Source organism: Alligator sinensis, unplaced genomic scaffold (assembly GCF_000455745.1).
Source record: "Alligator sinensis unplaced genomic scaffold, ASM45574v1 scaffold1548_1, whole genome shotgun sequence".
In the NCBI taxonomy this organism is placed as follows: domain Eukaryota; kingdom Metazoa; phylum Chordata; order Crocodylia; family Alligatoridae; genus Alligator; species Alligator sinensis.
The window spans coordinates 115,631-128,609 of NW_005843429.1; the positions used below are offsets into that span (position 1 = coordinate 115,631).

Here is a 12,979-nt window from a genome sequence, read left to right on the forward strand (position 1 = left end):
CCACAGTGTCTTTTGGGATGCCTGTGGAGGGAAAGGGAATGACTGTGTCAGGAGAAGAGGAAGCACGACAAAAAACACCATTTTTCCTGGCCACAATTCTCCATGACTTGATTGTTTGAGAGGTCCACCTGATTTTCAGTTGAAACGGTGTTTTCTGCTAGTCCCAAAGTGACACTATTTTCCATGATACATTTTAAAACTTTTTTGGATAATTGTGGCATTTCATCGAAAAAGTGGATAGGAAAGGTATTTTATCAGAGCTTTTGCCGACACCTGGTCACTGCCGCTCACTAGTGCTCATACATTTCCCACGTCTATGAAAATAGAGAAGTTGTCAGTGGACTGCCACACTGGCAGAAACTGCTCTAGCTCCTTTCTAGTCCAAGGGGCCATGTCAGTTCACATCAGGTGCAGGTCCATTGCAAGTCCATGTGACTTGGGAAAAGGGAATAATTACAACCCCAGATCCTATCATTTCATGAATGTCGGTGCCTGAATCTTACCCACAGGCAGCTGAGTATGAAATTATGAAGTCAAAAAGGTCATCCCATAGTATTTCCATTTTGCTAGGGGCATAGAGCTTAAGATGCTGGCTGTATGGGCTTTAATTCATGTGGGAAGGTTGCAATCAAATGGCTGGCAGGATGTGCACAAGGCTGTGTGTTCAAACTGTCTTCAAGTCTCAGAAATACATATAAGCATTGGCTGTCATTGTCCCTTAATGTTCCCTACATTTTGTAACTCATCTACTTCAAAGATATTTGACCTTTTCTTTATGTGTTTAGTCTGAAAATCTTCAGTGGCCAGGAAACTAGATGACTCTTGGTACTCCAGGGGTTATTGATAAAGAGGGAGACGTGTTGGCAGGGCACCTCCGAGAACAGGGCAGGTTGTGAGGCACAGGGCTGCTCTGCCTGCCATGCTGCCGACCTGTGGTCATGGCTAATTTCTGCCCTCCACAAAGGCAGTGCCTTGGGCTGCTGTCCTGGTTCCCCACTCAGTTGCATTACTGTAGAATAGGTAAAAATTTCAGGAGAGAAATATGCCATTTTTTCATATGAATACCTATATGCATACTTTTTTATGACAACTGTCAAAATTTTATTAAATAGAGAATAAAGTTATGAAATAATTTTAGATTTAATTCATTATAATTTGTATAAAAGAGCCTCTCTATTAAAAACCAAACATTATTGAATTGAATATATTACTTACTGTGCTCGTTTTAATGGTTTTGTCTTCAGTTTCCTACACTAAATCCTAGGTCAGCTTGATTACTGATCATCTACTCCTGCCTCCAATCTCTTGTCCCCCCATCACTGTGCTATTTAGATGCCAGAGGTACAGGTTTCTCGGGGTTATGCACTCCTTACTCTGTGGGAGAACTGAGAGGAGGAGATCCAAAATGATGAGTCCCTGAAGAAGAGCTGGGCGTGCAGCTTTACTGCAATGAAGGGACTGAAGTCGCAGTCAGTGAGTTGTCTATGTATACGTTGGGAGGTCTTGTGGGACTGTTCCCCTAGAGCCTTTCACAGCTCAGAAGCAGAGTCCATGGGCAAACATGCTGGATTCACTGATATTGAAGCCAGAAGGCCTGTCCAGAGTCTCTTATTGGACCTACTGCTGACCACATGTCAGAGGATGTCACTGTGGCTTGTAACAGGTTGTGTCCATTAGTGGGCCAATGTGTCTAGGCTTTGCAACATGGGGTGGGAATAATTTTTCCCCCTCTCCCTTTGCTAACAGCATCAGGGCCCCCCTCACCCAACAACCCTGCCTTCCTCAGCAGCACTGGGTGATGGCTGCAGCCCAAGCTAAAGGGTTTTCCATGTCCCCCCAAGGAAAGCCAATCACCACATTTGGGAGAAGGAAGGAAGTTTACTGTAGGGACAAATGGGTAGAGACTTGTGGGGGATGAGGGTCTTGGCTCTGTAATACAGTAGTGGGGGTGGGCGAAGGGGCTGCATTATTTCTATATCCTGAATGTGTTTAAAAGCACTTGTAGGAACAGGATGCTGGCAGTCTTCATCTACCTCTTTTCCCTGCAGCAAATGTTGGTGGTTTTAGTGTCTTTGGGCAATATACCTTGTAGTGGTGTGACAGGGTGTCTGCATAGTTTTAGAAACAGTTTAAACAAGGTTTCATAAGGGATAGCCTGTGTAGGTAAAAAGCTGCCTTGAGCAGGATCCTGGACCTCCAGAGCTGCTTTCAGTCCTATTTTTGTATTATTCTGTGATTTATCACATTTGCCTTGTACATGGGACCATCCCCTAGTAGATAGATGGGCAGATAAGGGTGACACGTAACGACCATAGCTTGAGGGAAAGGTGGGATGATGTCCACATACATGTTACTATGGAAGAACTGAAGGCATGGGGGTAAGGGCTGAGGGAAGCAGGACAGAGGGGAGTAGAGAAGGGGAGAAGAGAGAGAATCCAAAATACCAGTGAAGTAGGTTTAGATTGGGTATCCAAGGAACTTCTTCACTGATGGACCAATGAGGCAGTGGACTAGACTGCTTAGGGAAGCTGTGCAATCTCCATCATTGGAGGTGTTCAAGGGGATGGATTAGCATTGGTCAGGCATTGTCTAGGAATTGCTACCTCCATGTTCTTCTCTGGTTATTTCCCATTTCTCTGGTCTTTTCTGTCTGCTGCACGGGATCAGGAAGGATTTTCTTTCCCCTTCTTTTTGCTACATGAGTCACAGTGTTTTTTTCTACCAGCTTTAGAAGCATTGGGTGCTGGCTGAAATCAAGGTTGGGGATTTTGACTCCATAAGAAGGGGGGTCCCTGTTTGCTTTTATTAACATGTTAGACATGGCTTTTAATGTGGATAGCTATGATCCTGCCTTAGGCAGAGGGTTGGTGTAGTTTCATAATTTCATAGTTTCTAGGGTCAGAAGGGACCTGAACAGATCATCAAGTCTGCCCCCCTGCCTTGGGAAGGAATGAGTCCTGGAATCATAATACCCCAGGCAGATATCTAGCCAACCTCCTCTTGAAGTCCCCCAAGATAGGGGAGATCACCACCTCCCTTGAGAGCCCGTTCCAGAGCCTGGCAGACCTAACGGTAAAGTAATGCCTCCTGATCTCAAGCCTGAACCTGCTCTCAATCAATTTGTTGGTGCTATTCTTTGTTATCCCAGGTGGTGCCCGGGGAAACAGAGCCTCACCTATTTTTCGCTGGCTCTCGCTGATGACTTTATAGACGGTCACCAGATGCCCTCTTAGTCTTCTCTTGTTGAGGCTGAATAGATTAAGGCCCTTTAGTTTATCGTCATAGGGCCTGTACTGCTGCCCCCAGACTGTATGAGTGGCCCTTCCCTGGACGCTCTCAATGCTAGCCACATCCCTCCTCAAGTGCGGTGCCCAGAACGGGATGCAGTACTCCAACTGTGGCTTTACCAGCACCATATAGAGCAGAAGGATCACCTCCCTGGACCTACTTGCGATGCTTCTGTAGATGCACGACAAGGGACGATTAGCCTTACTGACCGCTTCCTCACATTGGTGGTTCATGTCCATCCTGGAGTCAACAATGACTCCAAAGTCCCTTTCAGCCATGGTGTTGTTGAGAAGGGTGTTCCCCAGCCTACAGGTGTGTTGCAGGTTCCTTCTCCCTAGATGCAGCACCCTGCACTTGTCTGCATTTATGTCCATCCTATTCTCATCCACCCACCTCTGTAACCTGTCCAGATCTAGCTGGATTCAGTCCCTCCCCTCCAGTGTGCCCACTTCTCCCCACGTCTTTGCATCATCAGCGAATTTGGACAGTGTGCTTTTCACACCTACCTCCAAGTCATTCATGAAGGTTTTGAATAGCACAGGCCCGAGGACTGAGCCCTGGTGAACTCCACTCCCCACATCCCTCTAGGACAAAAATGACCTGTCCACCACCACTTTCTGGGTATGACCATCGAGCCAATTTGCCACCCATCTGATGGTGTAGGTATCAATGCTGCAGTCACGTAGTTTTTTTTTTTTTGTGAGAATGGGGTGAGAAACAGCATCAAAGGCCTTCTTCAAGTCCAGATAAACAACATCCACCTCAATGCCCACATCCAAGGACTTTGTGACCTGGTCAAAAAGGAAACAAGTTTAGTCAGGCCGGCTCTGCCCGCAACGAACCCATGTTGGTTGCCCCTGAGCATTACCTCCCATGCTGGGCCCCTGCAGATGTGCTTCTTGATAATTTTCTCAAAGGTCTTCCCAAGGACCGAGGTGAGACTAACTAGTCTCTAGTTACCCGGGTCCTCCTTTCTCCCCATCTAGTAAATGGGGACCACATTGACCCTTTTCCAGTCCTCTGGGACCTGGCCCAAGCATGACAAGTGCTCATACAGCCATGACAGTGCCCCAGCTATGACCTCCACCAATTCCGTCAGTACCCTGGCATGAATAGCATCCAGACCTGCTGATTTAAACACATCCAGCCCCTCCAAGAGTAACCTAACTAGATAGTCCCTGACCCTAGGCATGCCGTCGTGTCCCCTGAGCCTGTCCATAATCCTAGTGGAGGAGTTGTCCTTGTCCCTGCTTGGAAATATGGATGCAAAGAACTCGTTGAAGATGTCAGTTTTTTCCTTTGCTGCAATCACTAGATTACCAAGATTGTCCTGTAGGGGCCCCACGTTACCCGGTGCCTTCTTCTCACTCCATATGTACTTGAAAAAGGACTTTTTATTATCCTTAATTCTGGTCACCAGCCCTGCTCCATCTCTGCCTTGGCCTTCCTAACCGCCTCCCTGCAGTCCCGAGCAATGGAGGTGTCATCCTCCTTGGTGACAGCCCCTTGCTTCCACTGATTGTATGCCATCTTTTCTGCTCGTAGGCCTGGAGTAGATGACATCCAGATGTCCCTTCTAGGTCTACTTCCTCTGATTCTGTCAGAAGTGAGGAGGACTGTCTCCTTCTCCAGCTTCTAACATTAGTGGTCTGGGTGCTTTCCACAACTACAAGTTTGGGACTTCCCCCATCTCGTTCATATACCTGAGGAAGCCTGTTCTTTTCTGCACACCTCTGGATATTAGCTAGCTCCCCTCCACACTTTAGGTGCCTTGTGTCCAGTCCCTCAGACTTGTACACATGCAGCTTTTCTAAGTAGCTCTTAAACTGATCTCTTGCCAGTGTTGGCTGCTCACTTGCTCTCCAAACTGTGCTGCCCGGTGCAGTAGTCTGGGAGCTAACCTTTTTTGTTAAGACTGAGGTAAAAAAAAAGGCATTGAGTACTTCAGCCGTTTCCACATCATTGGTCACTAGGTTGCCTCCCCCATTCAGCTAGGAACCCATACTTTCCTTCAGCCTCCTCTTGTTGCTGACATACTTGTACAAATCCTTCTTGATACCCCTCATGTCCCTAACTAGCAGAAACTTCAGCTCTCTTTGCCCTTTCTGATTTCATCCCTGCAGGCCTGAGAAATACTCTCATACTCCTCCCTAGTCATTGATATAAGTGTACTCTTCTTGCAGCTTCCTTTGGTGGTTCCTTTGAAGAGTTCACTGCTGAGCCATGCTGGTCTTCTCCCATACCTGCCAGCTTCCATGTACATCAGGATGGTTTGTCTCGGTGCCCTCAATAAGGTTGCCTTAAAACAAAGCCAGCTCCCTGGGGCCCCTTCCCCCTCAGACTGGCATCCCAGGACATCCAGCCCATGAGTTCTCCGATGGAGTCAAAGTCTGTTTTCCCTATCCCGCTTCTCTCCATCCTTCCTTTCCTCAGGATCCTGCCCACAATCATCTCATCGGCACTGCTGCCCCAGTTGCCATCCTCTACTAAATTATCCACCACTTCTTCCCTGTGTCTGAGCAGTGTATCAAGAAGAACACAGCCCCTAGTTGGTCTCTCCAGCACTTGCTCCAGGAAGTTCTCAGCAACATTTTCCAAAAAATCAAAAACTTCCTGAATTGCCTGTGTACTACTGTATTGTCCTCTGAGCAGATGTCAGGGTGAAAGAAGTTCCCCATGAGAACCAGGGCTTGTGATCAGGAAACTTCTCTTAGGTATCTGAAGAAAACATCATGCACCTCATGCTTATGGTCTGGGGGGTTATAGCAGACCCCTGCCATGACATCACTCTTCTTCTTCCCTGTCAACCCTAATGCAGAGACTTTCAACAGGCCTGGTCTCCAGTTTCATACTAGAGCTCTGAGCAATCATAGGGATCTTTATCATATAGCACAACTTCTCCTCCTCTTCTCCCCTGCCTGCCCTCCCTGAACAGTTTGTACAAGTCAATGGCAGTGGTCCAGTCATGTGAGTTCCCACCAAGTCTCTGTTATTCCAATCGTGTCATGATGCCATGACTGAGTGAAGACTTCCAGTTGTTCCTGCTTCTTTCCCAGCCTCCATGCATTCATGTACAGACACATAAGATAACTGATTATCCTACGTTCTCAAGAGGAATTAGAAGGCTTCCACTGTTGTCCCCTTCCATTTGTGCTTCCTCCAGTTCACCCACTTTCACATTTACACCATAGCTTTGGTTCCCATCCCATGGCATAGCTAGTTTAAAGCCCTCCTCACTAGGTTAGGTAGCCTGTCTGCAATGATGCTCTTCCCTCTTTTTGTCAGGGGCATCCCATCTCTGCCTTGCAGTCTTTTTATTGGTGCAACATCCCATGGTCACTGAATCCAAACCCTGCTGGAGACACTATCTGCACAGCCATGTGTTGATCTGCAGGGTGAATCTTCTCATGCCTCGGCCCTTCCCCTTGACTGGGAAGATCAAGGAGAACACCACCTGAGACCCTTAACCCTTCACCATTGCACCCAGAGCCCTGTAGTCCCATTTGATCTGCTCGGGATTACCTCTGGCATTATCATTCTTGTCCACACAGATGAGCTGCATAAGGTCGTAGTCAGAGGGCTGGATGAGTCCCAGTAATCCCTTTGTGTGATTACAGAGCCACTGGCCTTTATCTTTGAAAACTCATGGTGACTGAGGCATGTCCCAGATGTTTGGAAAGGGCAAAAATACTGCCCATCTGGCCTTGATCTCTAAAAACTTGTGGTGATTGGGGGAGGTTTGAGATGTTTGGGAAAGGGAAAAGATATTGCCCATCTTTAAGAAAGGGAAGAAGGGGAAAAGAACGATCTGGGAAATTACAGACTAGTCAGCCTCACCTCAATCTATGAAAAAGTCTTGGTGCAGGTCCTCAAGGAATCAATTTCTAAGCACTTGGAGGAGACAAATGTGATTACAAACAGTCAGCATGGGTTGACCAAGGACAAGTCATGCGTGACCAAAATGATGAGTGCCTCTCTGCATGCAGGGAGAGCACTGGACATGGTATATCATTTCCTTCACAATGCCTTTGATACAGTCTATGACAGTACTGTGTACTACAATATTCTCACAAGTAGGCCAAGGAAGTACAGGCGGGATAAATGGACTATGGGATACCAAAAAAAAATGGCTTGATAATTCAGGTGAAGAGATGGTAATCAATAGCTCAACGTCTATCTGGCAGCCAGTATCAAGTGGAGTGCTTCAGAGTTTGGACCTGGAACAAGCTTTGTTCAATAATGTTGTTGACTGCTGGAAAGATGGCATAGAGTGCACCCTCAGCAAGTCTGCAGATGACACCAAGCTGTGGGGAGTAATAGATATGCTTGAGGGCAGGGCTATGGTTCAGAGAGACCTTGACAAATTGGAGGATTGGACCAAATAAATCTCATGAGGTTCAGTAATGACGGACAAAATCCAGCATGTATGATGGAACAATCCTATGCACTGGTACAGACTGGAAACTGACCAGCTAAGTAGCTGGACCTAGGTGTTAAAGTGGACCAGAAGCTGAATATGAGACAACACTGTGCCCTTGTTGTAAAGAAGGCTAATGGCAAGTGTACTGCATTAGCAGGAGCATAACCAGCAGATCGAAAGCAGTGATTCTTCTCCCATGTTTGGCACTGGTAAGAGCACATCTGGAGTACTGTGTCCAATGTTGGGCCTCCCACTACTGAAAGGATGTAGACAGACTGGAGAGAGTCTACTGGAGGTCAGGAAAAATAGGAAAGGAGCTAGGATACATGAGTTATGAAGAGAGGTTGAAGGAACTGGGCTTATTAAATGTGGAGAGGAGAAGACCAAGTTGGTGTTCAATATCAGCCTTCACCTCCCTCAAGGATGGTTACAAAGAGGATGGAGCCAAATTATTATCACAGGTTTAAGTTAGACATTAGTCTGTTTCTTGTGTGAAAAACATGTTGCCTGAACTAGCTTCAAATTGCCCGACAGTATGAGTCACTATCAGTCAAAATAAACTAATTCATTACTTTCAAAATTTCCCTTCTGGGTGTCAATTCTGGACAGTTACCTAATCCTTCAGAAGTAAATAACTTGAGCTGATATTTTTCTTCTTTATTTTTCTTTTGGAAGAGGTTATTCTCTGAGGAATTCTGGGAAATATTGATTATTCTTTCTGATTTGCAATAAAAACACATTTTATCCCTTGCAGGATCTCCCATGGAATAGAAGTCCCAATTTTGATACAGTTGTACGGTGACAGATTGTGGTCTCTACTGAGTTTCCTTTTACATCCATTCTAAACAAGGTCATACTATTTCCATTACGGAGTTCTTGGCATTGCCTGCTTGTTGGGAAGGTAAAAGTAGACGCTACTGGTCCTGAAAGGATTTAGGGACTAGCAGCGTGAACGCCATTTGGGCTTGACATACTTAAATCAGCTGCCTAAATCCCCAGGTTTACCTATCTAAAGCTTCCCTATAGTGGACTACAAGGACAGCCAAAATCCAGCATCACTACAGTCATGACGTGCACAGAAGCTCTAACGTGTACACACTTACAGGAAATCATTTCCATCTCTTCAAGGTTGTGGGGAGGAAAAAACTCAGCGCTCTTTTAAAACCTGTACAAGGAAAGCATGACTGAGAGTCCCAGCACCTGAGTAATGACTGATACCTACTATCTAAAAACCATTATCATTCCCTTTTAAACCTTCTCATATCCTCCTTCCAGATCGAAAATAATCAAACCTCAAGAAAACTTTTTTAATCCAGAAAACAGAAAGATACAATGATATTCTCCACGAGGGAATCTTACACATATTGAAGGTATGTACAAGGTGTTGCAATACTGCACTAACAAATGACAGTATCAGCATCAAAGATAAAATTTAACAGATACAAGAAGATTAGCTAAGACAGAGTGATATCTTAGAGACCAACTAGTTCAGGGAGACCGACTTAAAATTAGATAAATTATTTTAAATGGTGTAAACCTACAGAAGCACAATTGACATTGGTTCAATAAATCTGTATTAATAATGAAGTTGATTGTTTCTATTAAAGCTCCACTACTGACATTCGTGGAGTTAATTTGTATTAATAACTCTGTCCCTATAAAAATGGTCAGTAAAACCACAGTCACTAGAGAATAACTGACATTTTCTTTGGAATACACCACTTCCATCTAATCAGTTTCCACAGTGCTGCTTTGATGTCCTTGTTTCTCATGCTGTAGATGACTGGATTCATCATTGGTGGGATCATAGAATCCCATGAGGTCCAGAGCTGATGGGAACCCAGATGTGGGCTTCACATAGGCAATCAGACCAGTGGTACTGAGCAAGGAGACAACAATGAGGTGGGGAAGACAGGTGGAAACAGCTTTTTGCCAGCCCTGCTCAGAGGGGATTCTCAGTACAGTAGTGAATATCTGAATATAAGACACAAATATAAACACAATGCAACCAACAGTTAAACAAGTTCCAAAGATGATAATCTGAATTTCACTAGTAAACACCTCTGAGCAGGAGATCCTAAGGAGCTGGGGGACTTCACAGAAGAACTTGTTGATGCTGTTGGAGTGGCAGAAGGGCAGTCTAAAGGTGTTCCCCGTGTGCAGGGCAGAGTACAGAAGAGCAACACTCCAGGCCATGGCTGCCATTTGCACACAAGCTCTCCTGTTCATCCCTGTTGCATAGTGCAGTGGTTTGAAGATGGCGATGTATCGGTCATAAGCCATGATAGTGAGAATGGCAAGGTCTGCTGTAAGGAAGAAGAGGAAGAAAAAAGCTTGGGTGATGCATCTAGAATATGAAATCACCCTGGTGTTCAGTATGGAATTAGCCATGGATTTGGGGACAATGACAGAGATGGATCCGATGTCGAGGATGGACAGATTGAAGAGGAAGAAGTACATTGGGGTGTGGAGGTGGCTGTCAAAGGCTATGAGCATGATAACAAGGAAATTGCCAATCAGGGCTGCCAGGTATAGTATTAGAAAACCGGCCAAGTGCAAGATCTACAATTCCAGGGCATCAGAGAACCCCAGGAGTAGGAACTCAGTCACAGTGGTGCAATTGGACATCATCATCCACAGTACCTTTTAGGATGCCTCTGGAGGGAAAGGGAATGACTGTGTCAGGAGAAAAGCAAGCAAGAGAATACCCCTACCATTTCTGTCTGCAATTGTGCATAACTTGATTTTTAGAGGGCCTCCTTATTTTCAATTGAAAGGCAGTTTTCTGATGAAAGATAAGGGTTTCTAAAGTGACTAAATTGTTCATGAAACTTTTTTTCTCACTTCAGAATATTGTCACATTACATCCAGAAAGTGGGCAGGAGATGTATTGTTCTAGTGCTTTTTCAGAGACCTTGTTATGCCCCCTGACTAAACCTTATGCATTTCCCATGTCTGTGAAAATGGAGACGTTGTCAGTGGATTGTCTGCTCTTTCTTCCTAAGTACTGCAGTGGAGGAGAGCACACAAGCCCAGGTGGAGGGATGGGTAGAAAGAGAAGGACCAATGACATGGTAGCAAGTGGTAGATGAGCCGATGAGGCTGACACATTCTACCTTAACTTGGGGAAAAAGTGGGATGATGACCACCTACTTGTTAACATTGGAGATCTGAAGGAATGGGGGCAAGGCCAGGAGGGAAGCAGGACAAAGAGGAGTACAGAAGGGGAGAAGAGAGAAATTCAAAACACCAATAAAGTAGGTTTAGATTGGGTATCAGGAGAACGTCTTCACTGATGTACCAATGGGGCAATGGACTAGTTTGATTAGGGCTGTTCTGAAATCTCCATCATTGGAGATGTTCAAATCCAATCATTTCATGAATGTCAGTGCCTGAGTCTGACCCACAAATAGCTGAGCATGAAGTTGTGAAGTCAAAAAGGCCATGCCATTGTATTTTCATTTTACTAGGGACACATAGCATAGGCATAGTAAGTATTATAGGGCATTTATACACGTGCTCCTAGAGAGTGGGGGCGGGAGGCACTCTAATTTGCACATCTCCAAAGGTTGCACTAATCAAAAGTGCCTGGAGCACTACATGTGTCATCATCCCCATGATCAAAAATGGTGCCAGGAGACTTTGAACTGAAGCTCATCAATGAGCACCTTTCCGATGTTTTTCAGCACGAGGACGCTGATGCATGTGATGCTGGAGTCTGCTGGCGCACGGTAATTACCACGCTTCAGCAGTCTTGATTAAAGTCATCTGGAAAGATTGCACACTTAGCTTTGTCATTTTCTTGTCAACTGGACTCAAATCTCAGAAATATATAGAAGCATGAGCTATCAAGGTCCCTCAGTTCTGCTCTACATTTTGTAACCCATCTACTTCAGAAATATTGACCTAGTTTTCATTTGTTTAGGCTAAAAATTCACAGTGGCCAAGAAGCTGTATTACTCCTAGTACTTCAGAGGTTATTCAAAAAAGGAAGATATGATAGCAGGGCAGCTCCAAGCCCAGGGAAGTTGTGATGCACAGGGCAGAAATACACCGTTTTTCATACGTGTACATATATGTTTAACTTTTCCGACCAACTGTAGAAATTGTATTAAATGGAGAATAAAGCTCCTAAAAATGTTTTAACAATAATTCCTAATTCTGTTCCAGATGTTCCTCTGGCTTAACACCCAAACAATATGGATTTAAATATATAACTTCCTGTGCTTATCTTAATGGTTTTGTTTTCAGTTTCCTATGTTAGGTCCTTGAATGCTAGGACAGCTTGGTTACTAACAATCCTACTATATCCAGTCTCTTGTTCCCCCATCACTGCACTATCTAGATGCCAGATGTACAGGCTTCACCGAGTTGTCCACTCCTCACTCTGTGACAGAACTGAGAGGAGGAAATCAAAATAATTTCTCCTTGAGGAAGAGCTCTGTGTGTAGCTGACTTGCAGCTTTACTGGAATAAAAGGACTGAAGCTGCAGAGCAGTGATTTGTTCATGCATCTTTTATAAGGACTTGTGGGACTTGGTCCCTAGAGCGTTGCTCAGCTCAGAAGCAGAGGCCATGGGAAAACACCCCTGGATTCACAGATTGTGAAGCCAGAAGGTACTATAAAAAAAAAATGTTTTTTAGATATATAGGGAGTAAAAGGAAGGCCCAGGGTGGAATAGGTCCCCTGCTAAATGGGCAGAAGCAATTGGTGATGGACAGGGGGGACAAGGCTGAACTCCTTAATGAGTTCTTTGCCTCTATGTTCCTAAGCGAGGGACAAGACAAGTCTCTCACTGGGATTGTAGAGAGGCAGAGGCAAGGTGCCAGACTACCAAGCGTACACCTTGAGATGGTGCAGAGGCACTTGGAGGAACTGGATGCGTTTAAGTCAGCAGGCCCGGATGAGCTCCATCAGAGGGTGCTGAAGGCACTGGCTGACATCAATGCACAGCCACTGGCAGGAATATTTGAAAACTCATGGCACACAAGCCAGGTCCCGGAGGACTGGAAAAGGGCCAATGTGGTCCCCATTTTCAAGAAGGGGAGGAAGGAGGACCCAGGCAACTATAGGCCAGTCAGTCTCACCTCCATCCTTTGCAAAGTCTTTGAAAAAATTATCAAGGCTCAGATTTGCGAGAGCCCGGTAGGACAAATTATGCTGAGGGGAAACCAGTTCAGGTTCGTAGCAGGTAGATCATGCCTGACTAATCTAGTCTCTTTTTATGACCAGGTTACAAAACGCCTGGACGCAGGAGTAGGGGTTGATGT

At 45.3% G+C, this 12,979-nt stretch overlaps 1 pseudogene; it reads right to left on the reverse strand.

Annotated features, from left to right (window-relative positions):
* Positions 1-9,393: 9,393 nt before the first annotated feature.
* LOC106723254 lies at positions 9,394-10,342 on the reverse strand (annotated as a pseudogene).
* Between the last annotated feature and the right edge of the window lie 2,637 nt (positions 10,343-12,979).